At 42.0% G+C, this 20,834-nt stretch overlaps 1 non-coding gene and 1 pseudogene across 1 annotated transcript; one reads left to right on the forward strand and one right to left on the reverse strand.

Annotated features, from left to right (window-relative positions):
* LOC113851956 overlaps positions 1–20,834 on the reverse strand; it is a 121,652-nt pseudogene that overhangs the window by 39,425 nt on the left and 61,393 nt on the right.
* LOC113853424 lies at positions 8,170–8,276 on the forward strand. The gene has a single exon (XR_003502596.1). It is a non-coding gene; the product is annotated as a small nucleolar RNA R71 (small nucleolar RNA).

Genomic DNA, 20,834 nt, shown 5'->3' on the forward strand with positions numbered 1-20,834 from the left:
GAGAGACAGGGAACTCTTCCTATTACTCCTAGCAGTCACTTCGAAGGTGTTTCAGTAGCCCAAGATCTGTTTTGCATGCTTTCCTTAGCGATTTTGTAAAAGAGGACCCAGGCGAGACCCAAATTGGAATTTGGCCCAAAGGCGCCAGGAGGCGAGAGAGAGGCAGGGAACTCTTCCTATTACTCCTAGCAGTCGCTTCCAAGGTGTTTCAGTGGCCCGAGATGAGTTTTCCACACATTCCTTTCACAGATTAATCAACATGATCACAGCTCACTTGGAAGTGTTTCTCTCATCACTCAACAGTGTTTAGGTGTTGTTTTCACTCTAAATCATCAATTTCACTGCACTCTACCATATGCTTGCCCAATTTCTCCATCTCCTCTGCTTAGTACAATTAATCACACATCTAGAGGACTTTTTCAGGTTATAACAAGGCTAAGGTTAAGGTAGGTATCAAAGAAAATGGAAAACAATACATGCAATTTCAAAAGATCAGAGGCATTTTGAGTGATTTGTTTTAAAACTAGCCTGGATCTGCATTATTCCTCCTTAATTCTCTCACTTATGCAGCAAACAGAATTTTTCTTGTAGCAGAGTTTTCATCTCTTTTCTTGCTTTCAGTCACTATCTTCTTCTTTGATATTCTTTTTCTTTTTCTGCAGCACTTTGCTGCACTTCTTTTCTTTTGAACTCACATTTTTGTTCTTTTCACAGCTTTGCTTCATAAATTTTTCATTTTGCTGCAGCACTTTTGTTCTTTCTTTCTGGTTTGTTGAACTCCAACTTAGATAGCATGCTATTTCCCACCCCAAACTTAGAACATTGCTTGTCCTCAAGCAATTAAAATCTGGATGCCACCCCAAACTTAGTTTTAAAACTCATTCTTGATTAAACTCATTATGCCTTTGATCTTTTGAATGGTAAAAATTGGTTTTTCAGTCAAGGCTTTATAATGAGGTAATTTCAAGAAAAGGGATATTAAGCTCAAAAGGGTGAACTAAGACATTCAATCATAAAGGAAGGCCTTTAGGCTGACTAGGTATAATCAAACATGGCCTCTATCATGTGGGTGAAAACTGTAGCATGCATATTCAATTAAGAACAAGGGCAAGTTCTAGAGAATACAGCCAAATATGATTAATCACACAAGAAAAGAATTAGACAGCTCAAATCTCACTAGGTATTATAAGTGATCATGTGGATTAATGAAAACACAATGCACTTTTCAGAAATTTATGCACCTAGTGGCAACTGCCTCATTTTTGAAAATACAAGTGTGATCTCATTTTGAGAATGGGAAAAACAACTTAAAAAGAAATTCACACAGAATTCACAAAATTGTCACTCATCTTGCAGTTAATTTGCAGAAAACAGCTCATAACCTAGACTATTATCAGTAAATTTTCAGTGTATTGTGTAGCTAACACATGAATCAAGAGGTAAAGAATAACCCCCCTTTCATGGAAGCTTGTGCAGGTGTCATCAGCCAATGTGTGTGAGTGTTGTGTGAGTGTGACATTTTCTGCACAAAACACCAAAAATTTCGTCAATTAGCAAGTGAAAAAGGGATTGAATTCTGCATAATTAATGTGTGTTCAAAACATAATTGTTCAGAATTAGCATGAAACCAAAATATACCAAGTGTGCAAATTACAAATCCAAATTCTAAAATGAAACCAAAAAGTTTGAAACTTAATTACAAAACCATCAAGAGAAAATTTGAATTAAGAGAAAAGAAAATAAAAATCCTAAGCTAGTCATCTTGAGCATCCTCCTCATCAGAATCACAATTTTCAACCAAATTCAACTACTAATGGTTCCTAAAACAAATTTTCTTCTGTCAATAAAATTCATCCAGAATATTGCCTATTGTTTCTTTGAATCACATACAATTAGGACAGTGCACTCATTCATTATCATCAAAGACTAAAGATCAGTTTAATGCAGGACTATCAGTATGGTATCTGTACAATCATGCAGTGCAATATACAACAGTAATTCGTTCCATACAACTCAGTTCAGATATCAACATTCAAATATTTCATGCAAAGAGTATTTTCGTTGATGGCAACTGGAATATTTCTATTTCTTTCAAAGTCATGTTCAGATTTTTCGCATAATGCAGATGTAAATATGTTAACAGAGGAGATTGAATGACTTTGAAAACCTATTCACAGTATTTAAAGTTCCTTAAATCGAATACGCTCAAGGTATTTCCCCACTTGCCATTTTTGACATTTTTTTTTTCAGAGTTGCAGCAAAGAAAAACCCTAAATACAATTTCAGAGAATGCAGAGAATGGGATTTAGGTTTAAATGGATGTGAGCGTGGTTCCTTTATATTGAATCTGGGGTCACGCGTGTGCACGTGCCCACTTTTTAAGTGAGAAGTGAACGTTCCCTTGTTAATAAAATTCTGCGTTGTCACTCTTGTCGAGCAGAGTGAGTGTTCCAGAGAACTTGAAAATTTTGAATGCAATGCGCGTTATCACTATTGCTGGGCAAAGTGATAACGCGCAAGCTTATTGCTTGAGCGTAGTTACTTTTATCAGTAAAAGGAGTAACGCGCTATGAAATATTTTATACTTACCTGCGCGTGATCACTCTTGACAAGGAAAGGAAGTGATCCAGAGAGTGTGTTTTTCTCATCTGCCTCTGCGTTATCACTCTCATCAGCGAGAGTGATTGTTCCAGAGGGGAAATCTCAGAATTCCATCTTTGCGTGATTGCTTTCCTGCAAAAGAGTGATTCCTTTCATCAATCCAAGTTCTCCAAACTTTAATTGGCTCACTTAACAAATCATAATCATTCCAATACACACTCACCATATAAAATACCTATTTCCCTCATCATGTTCACCTTTAATTACATATGCAACATTCATCCAAGGCTGAATTCTGTAGAATTTCTACTTAACATATTCACAATGCTATTCTGACTTTTCCATAACACATTATAGTAGAAGTCCAATTGCATTTATCAGATTCGCTACAAATGACAGATTTAGCATGCTTCAAAATTTATCTTTTGCATCAAAATTACAGAATATGATGTGTATGATGCAGAACTTTGTATTTTGCAGAGAATTTGCAGAATTTGATAACTATTATTCAGACTGTACAAGAACTTTAAGCATTCTAATTAATTCCAATCTGCATTCTTGTTTCAGCCACCAGATTTATTCCAAACATCAAATTCAGCAAGGTAACCAAGATGAAAAGTTCAGATTTTGACTTTTATGAATACTGTTAATTCAAAATTAATGCAGAAAACTTAAATTGGGTTAGAAATGTGAGTTGCCTCTCACAAAGCGCTTCTTTAATGTCACTAGCTTGACATTAGTTGTTCCTCACTCAAGAGGAACCAATTTCAAGCACACTTGGACTTTCTCAATTTGACCTCCATGATAGATTTTTAGTCTTTGTCCATTCACCTTGAACTCTCTCCCATCCTTTGGATCTGCTATTAGTACAGCACCATATGGAAATACTTCTTTCACCACAAAAGGTCCAGACCACTTAGATTTTAATTTCCCTGAAAACAATCTCAACCTTGAATTAAAAAGCAAAACAGACTGCCCAGGTTTTATATCTCTTTTTAGAATAAACTTGTCATGCAGCTTTTTGGTCCTTTCCTTATACATTTTGGCATTTTCATATGCATTGAGTCTGAACTCGTCTAATTCATGCAGCTGTAACAATCTTTTATTTCCTGCACTCACTTGATCAAAATTCAACCATTTCACAGCCCAAAAAGCTTTATGTTCTAGTTCCATTGGTAAATGGCAGGCTTTTCCATATACTAATTGATAAGGAGACATGCCAATTGGTGTCTTGAAAGCTGTCCTGTATACCCACAAAGCATCATCCACTTTCTTAGACCAGTCCTTCCTTGAACTACTAACTATTTTCTCCAAAATCTGTTTTATTTCTCTGTTGGAAACCTCCACTTGACCACTTGTTTGAGGGTGATAGGGTGTAGCTATTCTATGCTTTACTCCATACTTCTCTAGGACTGATTCTAGATATTTGTTGCAGAAATGGCTTCCTCAATCACTTATCAGAATTCTGGGCACTCCAAATCTTGAAAAAATGTTCTTTTTGATAAATGCAATAACAGTCTTAGCATCATTGGTTCTGGTAGGAATTGCTTCCACCCATTTGGACACATACTCCACTGCTACAAGCATGTACTCATTCGAGAATGAGGTAGGGAAAGGACCCATGAAGTCTATTCCCCACATGTCAAACAATTCTACTTCAAGTATATTTTGTAATGGCATCTCATGTTTTCTAGATATATTCCCCATTCTTTGGCATCTATCACACCTTTCCACATAGTTCTTAGCATCTTTGAACAAAGTTGGCCAGAAAAGACCAGATTGCAAAACTTTTGCTGCTGTTCTTGAACTTCCATGATGTCCTCCATATTCTGAACTGTGGCAATGCCACAAAACATCTTGCTGCTCTTCCTCTGGTATACACCTTCTTAGCAATCCATCTATTCCAATTTTGAACAGTAGTGGATCTTCCCAAACATAATATTTGCTATCATGGAAGAATTTTTTTCTGTGCTGCCAATTCATCCAATTTGGAACATGGTGTGTAGCTTTAAAGTTGGCTATATCAGCAAACCAGGGCTGTGATTCAATCTTGAATAGGCTTTCATCTGGAAATTCTTCTTTAATTTGTTCCACTCCAAATGGTATGACTTCAAGTGGTAATCTTGACAAGTGGTCAGCAACACTGTTTTCTTTCCCTTTTTTGTCTTTGATCTCTAGCTCAAATTCTTGGAGGAGTAGAATCCATCTTAATAATCTGGGCTTTGCATCCTGTTTTGTCAAAAGATATTTAAGAGCAGCATGATCAGTGTATACAATCACTTTTGAACCCATTAAATATGATCTGAACTTATCAAAAGCATGTACAACAGCTAAAAGTTCTTTTTCTGTTGTTGTGTAATTCACTTGTGCAGGATTTAACACTTTGCTTGAATAATAGATAGCATGTAATTTCCTATCTTTCCTCTGTCCTAAAACAGCACCCACTGCACTATCGCTTGCATCACACATGAGTTCAAAAGGTAATTTCCAATCTGGTTTTGTAAGAATAGGTGCAGAAATCAGTTTCTCTTTTAAAATAGAAAATGCATGCAAACAATTATCATCAAATATGAAATCTGCATCTTTTACAAGTAAATTACCCAAGGGTTTAGCAATCTTGGAAAAATCTTTTATGAATCTTCTATAAAAACCAGCATGTCTTAAAAAACTTCTAACTCCCTTAACATTGACAGGTGGAGGCAATTTACTAATGACTTCTATTTTAGCTTGGTCCACCTCCATTCCCTTCTCTGAAATTTTGTGACCAAGGACAATGCCTTCTTGTACCATGAAATGGCACTTCTCCCAATTTAACACAAGGTTAGTATCTTGACATCTCTGCAAAACAGTGGATAGATTAGCTAAACAATCATCAAAAGAATCACCAAAAACAGAGAAATCGTCCATGAACACTTCTATGATGTTTTCTACCAAATCAGAAAAAATAGAAAGCATGCATCTTTGGAAAGTGGCAGGAGCATTACACAAACCAAATGGCATTCTCCTATATGCAAAGACTCCAAATGGACATGTAAATGCAGTTTTCTCTTGATCTAAAGGATCTACAGCTATTTGATTATATCCTGAATACCCATCAAGAAAACAATAAAATGAATGTCCAGCAAGTCTTTCTAACATTTGATCTGCAAATGGTAGTGGAAAATGGTCTTTTCTGGTTGCATCATTTAATTTTCTATAGTCTATGCACATTCTCCATCCAGTCACAGTTCTAGTAGGGACAAGTTCATTCTTTTCATTAGGTACCACTGTCATACCACCTTTCTTTGGAACAACTTGGACTGGACTTACCCAATTGCTGTCAGAAATTGGGTATATTATTCCTGCATCTAACAACTTTATGACCTCTTTTTTAACTACCTCTTTCATGGCTGGGTTTAACCTCCTTTGTGGCTGCACAACAGGTTTAAAATTCTCTTCAAATAAAATTCTGTGCTTACAAAATGAAGGATTTATACCTTTCAGATCTGCACAACAGATTTTCATGATTTATACCAACAGGATTTACAAAATGAAGGATTTAAAATTCTCTTCACAACTGGATTTTCATGATTCTCATCCAGAAATGCATACCGCAAGTGTGAAGGGAGTTGTTTCAGTTCTAGCCTTTGCTTTTCTTCTTCTTTAGCATCCTTTTTTAGCTCTTCTTTCACTATATTTTCTGCAGGTTTTTGAATTGGCAGAGCTTCTAGTTGCTTCTGCACTTCCTTAATGCATTCTTCATGCAGAAGTTCAGATTTGTTGCTTCCTGCAGATATTATTTCTTCTAACACAGCAAGTTCATCAAAATCTTTCATATGGTGTTGTGTAATGAAAGTATCCAGTATATCTATCTTCATACATGTATTATCTTCAACTGGATATTTTAAAGCTTCAAACACATTAAATATTACCTTCTCATCTTGAACTCGAAGCATAAGTTCACCTTTTTGCACGTCTATTAAGGCTCTCCCGGTTGCAAGAAATGGCCTCCCTAGGATCAAAGGAATGTTAGAATCCACTTCCATGTCCAGAATTACAAAATCTGCAAGAAAAATGAACTTATCAACTTTAACTAATAAATCTTCAACAACTCCATATGGATAAGTGTATGATCTATCAGCTAGCTGCAGTGTAATGTTGGTAGGCTTCACTTCCTCTATGCCAAGTTTCTGCAGAACAGCCAATGGCATCAGATTTATGCTTGCTCCCAAGTCACACAATGCTCTTCCCACAGTGCAGTTTCCTATTTCACAAGGAATGCTAAATGATCCAGGATCTTTCAACTTTTGAGGAAGTTTTCTCTTGAGAATGGCACTGCACTCCTCTGTCAAAGGTACTATTTTGTCATGCTCTAGCTTTCTTTTTCTAGAAAGTAGTTCTTTCATGAACTTTGCATATGAAGGCATTTGCTTCAAAGCTTCTGCAAAAGGAATGTTGATTTGTAATTTCTTAAAGACATTCATAAACCTTTCAAATTGTTCCTTTTGTTTAGGATTTTGGACTCTTTAAGGATAGGGTAGCCTCTTGTATTTTTCTGGGTCTATTGGCTTACAAGCTTCCTCAAAGAGTTGCTTTTTGGTTTTCCTTTCAGAATTCATGGGAACTTTTTCTTTTTCTTCTGAATGGTCTTTCTTCAATAGCTTAAAATTTCCTTGTTGCAGATCTTGTTCAATGTTTCTTTCTACTGCATCATTCACTTTCTTTTCTGCTGGTTTAGGGCTTGCAACTACAGCTCCACTCCTTGTAGTTATGGCTTGACATTGTTCTTTAGGATTGATTACTGTGTTGCTTGGAAATCTTCCTTCATCCCTGCTTGATATTTGTTCAACTATTTGTCCGATCTGTGTTTCTAGTTTCTTCATGGAAGCTTCTTGGTTTTTGAAGCTTGTTTGAGTCACCTTCATGAATTGCAGCATAGTCTCTTCCATCTCAGTCAACCTTTCATTCATAGGTCTGGAAAATTTTTGATTTCCTTGAGGTTGAGTGGATGAATTCCTCTGAAAATAAGGCTGTTGTGTTGCTGAACCTGCATTAGAAAAAGGCAAATTTGAGTTAGAATTCTTTGCAGCAGAATATTGATTATTCCAATTAGAATACTGTCGAGTTCTATTATTTGAAAATTGAAATCCAGGGGGATATGATGGTTGTTGTCTCTGAAAATTATTCATATAATTCACTTGCTCTTGTGGTTCACTTGTGGATGCCTCACATGCACCATTTGCATGGTTTCCTCCACAAAAATCACAACTTAGCTGACTGGTAGGCATACTCCCTGTTTGCAGATTGTTGATTTGTTGTGTTAAGGCAGCTAATTGTTCTGAAAACATTTGATTTTGTAGCTGATTTTGTGCAAGAAAAGTTTCCAGAACTTTAGCTTCATGACCAGAGTTTCTTCCTTGATTCCTTGAGTTTGAATTCTGATACATTGAAGATGCCATCATGTCAATAATCCTTTGAGCTTCTTCTAAGGACTTTGTATTTAATGAACCTCCAGCAGCAGCATCAACCATTGTTCTTGTTACTGCATTCATCCCATTATAAAAAGTTTCTAATTGCATCCAATCTGGAATACAATGATGTGGACACCTTCTTAGCAATTCTTTGTATCTTTCCCAAGCTTCATACAATGATTCTCCATCTTGCTGAACAAAGGATGTAATTTCTCCTCTCAGCTTAGCAGCTTTGGATGGAGGGAAGTACTTGGTTAAAAACTTATTCACAAGTTCTGTCCAGGTTGTGATGCTTCCTTGTGGTTGAGCTTGTAACCAGCATTTTGCTCTATCTCTCAAGGAAAAAGGAAATAGTCTCAGTCTGATGGCTTCTTCACTAACCCCATTTATTCTTATGGTGTCACATAGCTGTAAAAAATTTGAAATATGTAAGTTAGGATCATCAGAATTTCCACCAGAAAACTGATCTTGTTGGACTAAGTGTAATAAAGCAGGTTTAATCTCAAAATGGTTGGCTTGAATAGTTGGCCTGATTATAGAAGAGTTAAAACCTTGCATGTTAGGAATTGCATAGTCCCCTAATGTTCTAATTCTATTTTGTTCTGCCATCTCTATTTCTGAATTTAGTTGTCTCAAAGATGTAGGTGTTCTTTTCACTCTAGGATTACTCTGAGATTCTGGAGAATGGACGGCTTCTAACTCACTATCACTCCCAATGGCTTTTTCTGCCCTAGACTCTTTTCTCAATCTTTTTAAGGTTATGTCTATGTCAGGATCAAAGACTAGAGTTGATTTGTTTTTGTTTTTGCCACGCATATACAATTCAAAATGAAGCAAAAGTAGACTACAAGTTAGTATTCAGAACTGCACCACGAAAATTATGCAGCAAATATCAGTAAAAGTAATTGAAACACAAGTTTAAAAGTTGCAGAATTATGCAGAATGGACAAAATGTCTAACTACAAACTACTACTACAGAAATTCAGAGAACAAAATACTCAATCTAACTATTCTTATGTTACTAATGATATTGAAACTCTAATTCCCCGGCAACGGCGCCAAAAACTTGTTGTTCGCAATCTAACACTAGCAAGTGCACTAGGATTGCAGCAAGTGATGAGTAAATTTAAGATCAGAATATCGTCTCCACAGGGAATTTAGGTTTCAAGTACCACTTCACAGAATTATAACCATTTGAGCCATACGAATTTTTGAAGGAGATTTGTAACATATAACAGCAATAAACCAAAGCAATTAAAGCAAAGAACTTGCAAAGAAACAGAGTATAAGATTTGTGATGAAATGAAATAGCAATGAAGGATAGTTAGGAATTTACTTCACAAGAATATCAATATCAATCCAATTAAATCCTCTGAACATTCAAGCAATTGAATAATTGACAATCAGTTTCACATATATCTAGCCAAAGGTTAATTCCTTAACTCATTGACCCTAACAATCCACTAAACCTCCCTAATCCCTTAGGTGAGATTCAATTTCAGGTTGCATTAAGAATTAGAACTATAAGATTGCAGAATTAGGTCTCCTTATCCCTAAGAAATCCCTAAACTCTGGTTGCCAATTCAGATCGGAGCAAACAATCCAATTCCCATTGGTAAAGATTCCTCTTGATTAATCAAATGAATTTCCATTCAGAGATTGCATGAAAAGCAGAATTAACAACTCAATTAATCCAAGAACTTAAAGTTCAGAAGATAAAGTCGAATCAATACATCAATTCGAGTTCCATAAACCCCTAACTAGGGGAAATTAAGCACACATTGCAACAAAAACAGAGAAAGAAGAAGAAGAAGATGAAGAAGAATGCAGAGCAGCCATGGCCACGAGCTCCAATCCGATCCCTCTTCTTGGAGCTTCAAGCTTCGACCCCAATCTTCTCTCCACTCTCTCTCAACGAGAATCTAACTAACAAAACAGAAAATGAGCAAAAGATCCCGGTTTTCGCGCTTCAATCATGTATATATAGAAACCCCAGTTCTGCGTGTTGTCACTTTTCTTCACAAGAGTAACCACGCAGAAGCTTTATGTAGTGCGCGTGTTCACTTTCAAGAGCAAGAGTAACCACGCGCAACTTGCAGAGTTGAAGGCTTCTCTGGAACATTCACTTTTATTCAGAATAGTGGCAACGCAGGAGGTCAAGGGCTGCGCGTGATCACTTTCGTGAGTAACCACGCGCAAGCTGTCCTGATCACTTTATCATCCATTTCTAGCTTCTCCTTCACTGAATTTTCTGCAGATTTTGGAATTGGCAGAGCTTCTAGTTGCTGCTGCACTTCCTTAATGCATTCTTCATGCAGAAGTTCAGATTTGTTGCTTCCTGCAGATATTATTTCTTCTAACACAGCAAGTTCATCAATTTCATTAATATGGTGTTGTGTAATGAAAGCATCCAATATATCTACCTTCATACATGTGCTATCTTCAATTGGATATTTTAAAGCTTCAAACACATTAAATATTACCTTCTCATCTTGAACTCTAAGCATAAGTTCACCTTTCTGCACATCTATTAAAGCTCTCCCTGTTGCAAGAAATGGTCTCCCTAGGATCAAAGGAATGTTAGAATCCACCTCCATGTCCAGAATTACAAAATCTGCAGGAAAAATGAACTTGTCAACTTTAACTAATAAATCTTCAACAACTCCATATGGATAGTGTATGATCTATCAGCTAGCTGCAGTGTAATGTTGGTAGGCTTCACTTCCTCTATGCCAAGTTTCTGTAGAACAGCTAATGGCATCAGATTTATGCTTGCTCCCAAGTCACACAATGCTCTTCCCACAGTTCAGTTTCCTATTTCACAAGGAATGCTAAATGATCCAGGATCTTTCAGCTTTTGAGGAAGCTTTCTCTTGAGAATGGCACTGCACTCCTCTGTCAAAGGTACTGTTTTATCATGCTCTAGCTTCCTTTTTCTGGAAAGTAGTTCTTTCATGAACTTTGCATATGAAGGCATTTGCTCCAAAGCTTCTGCAAAAGGAATGTTGATTTGTAATTTCTTAAAGACATTCATAAACCTTTCAAATTGTTCCTCTTGTTTAGGATTCTGAACTCTTTGAGGATAGGGCAGCCTCTTGTATTTTTCTGGATCTATTGGCTTACAAGCTTCCTCAAAGAGTTGCTTTTTGGTTTTCCTTTCAGAATTCATGGGAACTTTTTCTTTTTCTTCTGAATAGTGTTTCTTCAATAGCTTAAAATTTCCTTGTTGCAGATCTTGTTCAATGTTTCTTTCTGCTACATCATTTACTTTCTTTTCTGCTGGTTTAGGGCTTGCAACTACAGCTCCACTCCTAGTAGTTATGGCGCCAGGTGGCAAGAGAGAGACAGGGAACTCTTCCTATTAGTCCTAGCAGTCACTTCCAAGGTGTTTCACTGGCCCAAGATTAGTTTTGCACGCGTTCCTTAGCGACTAAGCTAACGAGGACCAACGCGAGACTCAAAGTGGACCCAGAGTCAGGGAACTCTTCCTATTAGTCCTAGCAGTGACTTCCAAGTTGTTTCAGTGGCTCAAGATGAGTTTTGTACACGTCTCTTAAGGACTCAGCAAAGGAGGACCCAAGCGAGACCTAAAGTGGAATTTTTGCCCAAAGGCGCAGGAGGCTAGAGAGAGACAGGGAATTCTTCCTATTAGTCCTAGAATTTACTTCCAAGGTGATTCAGTGGCCCGAGATGAGTTTTGCACGCGTTCCTTAGCGACTAAGCAAAAGAGGAGCCACGTGAGACCCAAATTGGAATTTGGGCCCAAAGGCGCCAGGAGGCAAGAGAGAGTCAAGGAACTCTTCCTATTTCTCCTAGCAGTCACTTCCAAGGTGTTTCAATGGACCGAGATGTGTTTTGCACGCGTTCCTTAGCGACATAGCAAAAGAGGACCCTGGCGAGACCCAAATATGAATTTGGGCTCAAAGGCGCCAGGAGGCGAGAGAGAGAAAGGGAACTCTTCCTATTAGTCCTGGCAGTCACTTCCAAGGTGTTTCACTGGCCGAAGATGAGTTTTGCACGCGTTCCTTAGTGACAAAGCAAAAGAGGACCCAAGCGAGACCCAAATTGGAATTTGGTCCCAAAGGCGCCAGGAGGCGAGAGGGAGACAGGGAACTCTTCCTATTAGTCCTAGGAATCACTTCCAAGGTGTTTCAGTGGCCCGTTATGAGTTTTGCACGCGTTCCTTAGCGACTAAGCAAAAGAGGACCCTAGCGAGACCTAAATTGGAATTTTTGCCCAAAGGCGAAGGAGGCGAGAGAGAGACATGGAACTCTTCGTATTAGTCCTAGCAGTTACTTCCAAGGTGATTCAGTGGCCCGGGATGAGTTTTGCACGTGTTCCTTAGCAAATCAGCAAAGAGGGACCCACGCGAGACCCAAATTAGAATTTTGGCCCAAAGGCGCCAGGAGGCGAGAGAGAGACAGGGAACTCTTTCTTTTAGTCCTAGCAGTCACTTCAAATGTGTTTCAGTGGCACGAGCTGAGTTTTGCACGCGTTCCTTAGCATTTCTGCAAAAGAAAACCCAGGCAAGACCGAAATTGAAATTTGGTCTCAAAGGCTCTGGGAGACGAGAGAGAGACAGGGAACTTTTCCTATTAGTCATAGCAGTCACTTCCAAGGTGTTTCAATAACCCGAGATGAGTTTTGCACTCGTTCTTTAGCGACTAAGCAAAAGAGGACCTAGGCGAGACTCAAAATGGAATCTGGGCCCAAAGGCGCCAGGAGACGAGAGAGAGACAGGGACCTCTACCTATTAGTCCTACAGTCACTTTCAAGGTGTTTCAGTGGCCCAAATGAGTTTTTCTCGCGTTCCTTAGCGTTTCCGCAAAAGAAGACCCAGGCGAGACCCAAATTGGAATTTGGGCCCAAAGGCGCCAGAAGGCGAGAGAGAGACAAAGAACTCTTCCTATTAGTCCTAGCAGTCACTTCCAAGGTGTTTCAATGGTCTGAGATAAGTTTTTCACGCATTCCTTTGCGACTAAGCAAAAGAGGACCCGGGCGAGACCCAAAATGGAATTTGGGCCTAAAGGCACCACGAGGCGAGAGAGAGACAGCGAACTCTTCCTATTAGTCCTAGCAGTCACTTCCAAGGTGTGTAGTGGCCCGAGATGAGTTTTACACGCGTTCCTTAGCGACTAAGCAAAAGAGGATCCAGGCGAGACTCAAATTAGAATTTAGGCCCAAAGGCGCCAGAAGGCGAGAGAGAGACAGCGAACTCTTCCTATTAGTCCTAGCAGTCACTTCCAAGGTGTTTAAAATTTTTGAGATGAGTTTTGAACGCGTTCCTTAGCGACTAAGCAAAAGAAGACCTAGGCGAGACCCAAATTGGAATTTGGCCCCAAAGGCGATAGGAGGCGAGAGAGAGACAGGGAACTCTTCTTATTAGTCCTAGCAGTCACTTCCAAGGTGTTTCACAGGCTCGAGATGAGTTTTGCACGCGTTCCTTAGCGACTAAGCAAAAGAAGACCTAGGCGAGACCCAAATTGGAATTTGTGCCTAAAGGTCCAGGAGGCGAGAGAGAGACAGGCAACTCTTCTAATTACTCCTAGCAGTCACTTCCAAGGTGTTTTAGTGGCCCAAGATGTGTTTTGCACGCGTTCCTTAGCGACTTAGCAAAAGAGGACCCAGGCGAGACCCAAATTGGAATATTGGCCCAAAGGCTCCAGGAGGCAAGAGAGAGACAAGGAACTCTTTCTATTACTCCTAGTAGTCACATCCAAGGTATTTCAGTGGCCCGAGATGAGTTTTGCACGCATTCCTTAGCGACTAAGCAAAAGAGGACCAGGGTGAGACCCAAATTGGAATTCGGGCACAAAGGCGCCAGGGGGCGAGAAAGAGAGAGGGAACTGTTTCTGTTAGTCCTAGCAGTCATTTCCAAGGTGTTTCAGTGGACCGAGATGAGTTTTGCACGTGTTCCTTAGCTACTAAGCAAAAGAGGACCCAGATGAGACTCAAATTGAAATTTGGGCCTAAAGGCGCCAGGAGGCGAGAAAGAGACAGCGAACTCTTCCTATTACTTCTAGCAGTAACTTCATAGGTGATTCAGTGGACCGAGATGTGTTTTGCACGCGTTCCTTAGCGACTTTGCAAAAGAGGACCCAAGCGAGACCCAAATTGGAATTTGGTCCCAAAGGCGCTGGGAGGCGAGAGTGAGACAGGGAACTCTTCCTATTAGTCCTAACAGTCACTTCCAGGTGTTTCAGTGGCCCGAGATGAGTTTTGTACGCGTTCCTTAGAGACTAAGCAAAAGAGGACCCATGCGAGACCCAAATTAGAAGTTGGGCCCAATGGCACCAGGAGGCGAGAAAGAGATAAGGAACTCTTCCTATTAGTCCTAGCAGTCACTTCCAAGGTGTTTCAGTGGCCCGAGATGAGTTTTGCACGCTTATCTTAGCGGCTAAGCAAAAGAGGACCCAAGCGATACCTAAAGTGGAATTTTTTCCCAAAGGCGCAGGAGGTGAGAGAGAGATAGTGAACTCTTCCTATTAGTCCTAGCAGTCACTTCAAAGGTGATTCAGTGGACCGACATGAGTTTTGCACGCGTTCCTTAGCAACTTAGCAAAAGAGGACCAAGCGAGACCCAAATTGCAATTTGGGCCCAAAAGCGCCAAGAGGCAACAGAGAGTCATGGAACTCTTCCTATTAGTCCTAGCAGTCACTTCCAAGGTGTTTCACTGGCCCGAGATGAGTTTTGCACGCGTTCCTTAGCGACTACGCAAAAAAGGACTCAAGCGAGATCCAAATTGGAATTTGATCCTAAAGGCGCCAGGAAGCGAGAGAGAGACAGGGAACTCTTCCTATTAGTCCTAGCAGTCCCTTCCAAGGTGTTTCAGTGGCCCGAGATGAGTTTTGCACGTGTTCCTTAGCGACTAAGCAAAAGAGGACCCAGGTGAGACCCAAATTGAAATTTGGTCCCAAAGGCGATAGGAGGCAAGAGAGAGACAGGGAACTCTTCCTATTAGTCCTAGCAGTTACTTCCAAGGTGTTTCAGTGGCCTAAGATGAGTTTTACACGCGTTCCTTAGCGACTAAGCGAAAGAGGACCCACGCGAGACTCAAAGTGGAATTTTTGCCAAAAGGCGCAGGAGGTGATATAGAGACAGCGAACTCTTCCTATTAGTCCTAGCAGTCACTTCCAAGGTTATTCAGTGGCCCGAGATGAGTTTTCTATGCGTCCCTTAGGGACTCAGCAAAAGAAGACCCAAGCGAGACCCAAATTTGAATTTGGGCCCAAAAGCGCCAAGAGGCGAGAGAGAGACAGGGAACTCTTCCTATTAGTCCTAGAAGTAACTTCCAAGGTGTTTCAGTGGCCCGAAATGAGTTTTGTACGCGTTCCTTAGTGACTAAGCAAAAGAGGACCCAGGTGAGACCCAAATTAGAATTTGGGGCCAAAGGCGCCAGGAGGCGAGAGAGAGACAAGAAACTCTTCCTATTTCTCCTAGCAGTCACTTCCAAGGTGTTTCAGTGGGCTGAGATGTGTTTTGCACGCGTTCCTTAGCGACGTAGCAAAAGAGGGCCTAGGCGACTCAAAGGCGCCAGGAGGGGAGAGAGAGACAGAGAACTCTTCCTATTAGTCCTAGCAGTCACTTCCAAGGAATTTTACTGGCCCAAGATTAGTTTTGCACGCGTTCCTTAGTGACAAAACAAAAGAGGACCCAAGCGAGACCCAAATGGGAATTTGGTCCCAAAGGCACCAAGAGGCGAGAGAGAGATAGGGAACTCTTCCTATTAGTCCTAGCAGTCACTTCCAAGGTGTTTCAGTGGCCCGAGATGACTTTTGCACGCGTTCCTTAGCAACTCAGCAAAAGAGGACCTAAGCGAGACCCAAATTGGAATTTGGGCCCAAAAGTGCCAGGAGGCGACACAGAGTCAGGGAACTCTTCCTATTAGTCCTAGCAGTGACTTCCAAGGTGTTTCAGTGGCTCAAGATGAGTTTTGTACACGTCTTTTAAGGACTCAGCAAAAGAGGACTCAAGCGAGACCCAAATTGGAATTTGGTCCCCAAGGCGCCAGGAGGCGAGAGAGAGAAAGGGAACTCTTCCTATTAGTCCTAGCTGTCACTTCCAAGGTGTTTCACTGGCTCGTGATGAGTTTTGCACGCGTTCCTTAGCGACTAAGCAAAAGAGGACCCAAGCGAGACCCATATTGAAATTTGGCCCCAAAGGCGATAGGAGGCGAGAGAGAGACAGGGAACTCTTCCTATTAGTCCTAGCAGTCACTTCCAAGGTGTTTCACTGGCTCGAGATGAGTTTTGCACGCGTTCCTTAGCGACTAAGCAAAAGAGGACCCAGGCGAGACCTAAAGTGGAATTTTTGTCCAAAGGCGCAGGAGGCTAGAGAGAGACAGGGAACTCTTCCTATTAGTCCTAGAATTTACTTCCAAGGTGATTCAGTGGCCCGAGATCAGTTTTGCACGCGTTCCTTAGTAACTCAGCAAAAGAGGACCCAAGCGAGGCCCAAATTGGAATTTAGGCCCAATGGCGCAGTAGTCGAGGGAGAGACAGGGAACTCTTCCTATTAGTCCTAGCAGTTACTTCCAAAGTGATTCAATGGCCCGAGATGAGTTTTGCACGCGTTCCTTAGCAAAATAGCAAAAAACAACCCACGCGAGACCCAAATTAGAATTTGGGCCCAAAGGCGCCAGAAGGCGAGAGAGACAGGGAACTCTTTCTTTTAGTCCTAGCAGTCACTTCCAAAGTGTTTCAGTGGCCCAAGATGTGTTTTGCACGTGTTCCTTAGCGACTTAGCAAAAGAGGACCCAGGCGAGACCCAAATTTGAATTTTGGCTCAAAGGTTCCAGGAGGCGAGAGAGAGACGCGGAACTCTTCCTATTACTCCTAGCAGCCACTTACAAGGTGATTCAGTGCCTCGAGATGAGTTCTGCACGCGTTCCTTAGCAACTAAGCAAAATAGGACCCAAGCGAGACCTAAATTGGAATTTGGGCCCAAAGGTGCCAGGTTGCGAGAGAGAGATAGGGAACTCTTTCTTTTAGTCCTAGCAGTCACATCCAAAGTGTTTCAGTGGCCCGAGATGTGTTTTGCACGTGTTCCTTAGCGACTTAGCAAAACAGGACCCAGGCGAGACCCATATTGCAATTTGGGCTCAAAGGTGCCAGGAGGCGAGAGAGAGACGGGGAACACTTCCTATTACTCCTAGAAGCCACTTCCAAGGTGATTCAGTACCCGAGATGAGTTTTGCACGCGTTCCTTAGCAACTAAGCAAAAGAGGACCCAAGCGAGACCTAAATTGGAATTTGGGCCCAAAGGCGCCAGGAGGCGAGAGAGAGTCAAGGAACTCTTGCTATTAGTTCTAGCTGTCACTTCTAAGGTGTTTCAGTGGCCCGAAAAGAGTTTTGCACGCGTTCCTTAGCGACTAAGCAAAAGAGGACCCAGACGAGACCTAAAGTGGAATTTTTGCCCAATGGCGCAGGAGGTGAGTGATAGACAGCGAACTCTTCCTATTAGTCCTAGCAGTCACTTCCAAGGTGATTCAGTGCCCCGAGATGAGTTTTGCACGCTTTCCTTAGCAACTCAGCACAAGAGGAGCCAAGCGAGACCCATATTGCAATTTGGGCCCAAATGCGCCAGGAGGCGAGAGAGAGTCAGGGAACTCTTCCTATTAGTCCTAACAATCACTTCCAAGGTGTTTCAGTGGCTCGAGATGAGTTTTGTACGCGACCCTTAGGGACACAGCAAAAGAGGACCCAAGCGAGACCCAAATTACAATTTGGGCCCCAAGGCGCCAGGAGGCTAGAGAGAGACAGGGAACTCTTCCTATTAGTCCTAGCAGTTACTTCTAAGGTGTTTCACTGGCCCAAGATTAGTTTTGCACGCGTTCCTTAGCGACTAAGCTAACGAGGACCAACGCGAGACTCAAAGTTGACCCAGAGTCAGGGAACTCTTCCTATTATTCCTAGCAGTGACTTCCAAGTTGTTTTAGTGGCTCAAGATGAGTTTTGTACACGTCTCTTAAGGACTCAGCAAAGGAGGACCCAAGCGAGACCTAAAGTGGAATTTTTGCCCAAAGGCGCAGGAGGCTAGAGAGAGACAGGGAATTCTTCCTATTAGTCCTAGAATTTACTTCCAAGGTGATTCAGTGGCCCAAGATGAGTATTGCACGCGTTCCTTAGCGACTAAGCAAAAGAGGAGCCACGTGAGACCCAAATTGGAATTTGGGCCCAAAGGCGCCAGGAGGCAAGAGAGAGTCAAGGAACTCTTCCTATTTCTCCTAGCAGTCACTTCCAAGGTGTTTCAATGGACCGAGATGTGTTTTGCACGCGTTCCTTAGCGACATAGCAAAAGAGGACCCTGGCGAGACCCAAATATGAATTTGGGCTCAAAGGCGCCAGGAGGCGAGAGAGAGAAAGGGAACTCTTCCTATTAGTCCTGGCAGTCACTTCCAAGGTGTTTCACTGGCCGAAGATGAGTTTTGCACGCGTTCCTTAGTGACAAAGCAAAAGAGGACCCAAGCGAGACCCAAATTGGAATTTGGTCCCAAAGGCGCCAGGAGGCGAGAGGGAGACAGGGAACTCTTCCTATTAGTCCTAGGAATCACTTCCAAGGTGTTTCAGTGGCCCGTTATGAGTTTTGCACGCGTTCCTTAGCGACTAAGAAAAAGAGGACCCTAGCGAGACCTAAATTGGAATTTTTGCCCAAAGGCGAAGGAGGCGAGAGAGAGACATGGAACTCTTCGTATTAGTCCTAGCAGTTACTTCCAAGGTGATTCAGTGGCCCGGGATGAGTTTTGCACGTGTTCCTTAGCAAATCAGCAAAGAGGGACCCACGCGAGACCCAAATTAGAATTTTGGCCCAAAGGCGCCAGGAGGCGAGAGAGAGACAGGGAACTCTTTCTTTTAGTCCTAGCAGTCACTTCAAATGTGTTTCAGTGGCACGAGCTGAGTTTTGCACGCGTTCCTTAGCATTTCTGCAAAAGAAAACCCAGGCGAGACCGAAATTGAAATTTGGTCTCAAAGGCTCTGGGAGACGAGAGAGAGACAGGGAACTCTTCCTATTAGTCATAGCAGTCACTTCCAAGGTGTTTCAATAACCCGAGATGAGTTTTGCACTCGTTCCTTAGCGACTAAGCAAAAGAGGACCTAGGTGAGACTCAAAATGGAATCTGGGCCTAAAGGCGCCAGGAGGCGAGAGAGAGACAGGGACCTCTACCTATTAGTCCTACAGTCACTTTCAAGGTGTTTCAGTGGCCCAAATGAGTTTTTCTCGCGTTCCTTAGCGTTTCCGCAAAAGAAGACCCAGGCGAGACCCAAATTGGAATTTGGGCCCAAAGGCGCCAGAAGGCGAGAGAGAGACAAAGAACTCTTCCTATTAGTCCTAGCAGTCACTTCCAAGGTGTTTCAATGGTCTGAGATAAGTTTTTCACGCATTCCTTTGCGACTAAGCAAAAGAGGACCCGGGCGAGACCCAAAATGGAATTTGGGCCTAAAGGCACCACGAGGCGAGAGAGAGACAGCGAACTCTTCCTATTAGTCCTAGCAGTCACTTCCAAGGTGTTTCAGATTTTTGAGATGAGTTTTGAACGCGTTCCTTAGCGACTAAGCAAAAGAAGACCTAGGCGAGACCCAAATTGGAATTTATCCCCAAAGGCGATAGGAGGCGAGAGAGAGACAGGGAACTCTTCCTATTAGTCCTAGCAGTCACTTCCAAGGTGTTTCACTGGCTCGAGATGAGTTTTGCACGCGTTCCTTAGCGACTAAGCAAAAGAGGACCCATGCGAGACCCAAATTAGAAGTTGGGCCCAATGGCACCAGGAGGCGAGAGAGAGATAAGGAACTCTTCCTATTAGTCCTAGCAGTCACTTCCAAGGTGTGTAATGGCCCGAGATGAGTTTTACACGCGTTCCTTAGCGACTAAGCAAAAGAGGATCCAGGCGAGACTCAAATTAGAATTTAGGCCCAAAGGCGCCAGAAGGCGAGAGAGAGACAGCGAACTCTTCCTATTAGTCCTAGCAGTCACTTCCAAGGTGTTTAAAATTTTTGAGATGAGTTTTGAACGCGTTCCTTAGCGACTAAGCAAAAGAAGACCTAGGCGAGACCCAAATTGGAATTTGGCCCCAAAGGCGATAGGAGGCGAGAGAGAGACAGGGAACTCTTCTTATTAGTCCTAGCAGTCACTTCCAAGGTGTTTCACAGGCTCGAGATGAGTTTTGCACGCGTTCCTTAGCGACTAAGCAAAAGAAGACCTAGGCGAGACCCAAATTGGAATTTGTGCCTAAAGGTCCAGGAGGCGAGAGAGAGACAGGCAACTCTTCTAATTACTCCTAGCAGTCACTTCCAAGGTGTTTTAGTGGCCCAAGATGTGTTTTGCACGCGTTCCTTAGCGACTTAGCAAAAGAGGACCCAGGCGAGACCCAAATTGGAATATTGGCCCAAAGGCTCCAGGAGGCAAGAGAGATACAAGGAACTCTTTCTATTACTCCTAGTAGTCACATCCAAGGTATTTTAGTGGCCCGAGATGAGTTTTGCACGCATTCCTTAGCGACTAAGCAAAAGAGGACCAGGGTGAGACCCAAATTGGAATTCGGGCACAAAGGCGCCAGGGGGCGAGAAAGAGAGAGGGAACTGTTTCTGTTAGTCCTAGCAGTCATTTCCAAGGTATTTCAGTGGACCGAGATGAGTTTTGCACGTGTTCCTTAGCTACTAAGCAAAAGAGGACCCAGATGAGACTCAAATTGAAATTTGGGCCTAAAGGCGCCAGGAGGCGAGAGAGAGACAGCGAACTCTTCCTATTACTTCTAGCAGTAACTTCATAGGTGATTCAGTGGACCG

Source organism: Abrus precatorius, unplaced genomic scaffold (genome assembly GCF_003935025.1).
Source record: "Abrus precatorius isolate BTA unplaced genomic scaffold, Abrus_2018 Scaffold10, whole genome shotgun sequence".
Classification (NCBI taxonomy): domain Eukaryota; kingdom Viridiplantae; phylum Streptophyta; class Magnoliopsida; order Fabales; family Fabaceae; genus Abrus; species Abrus precatorius.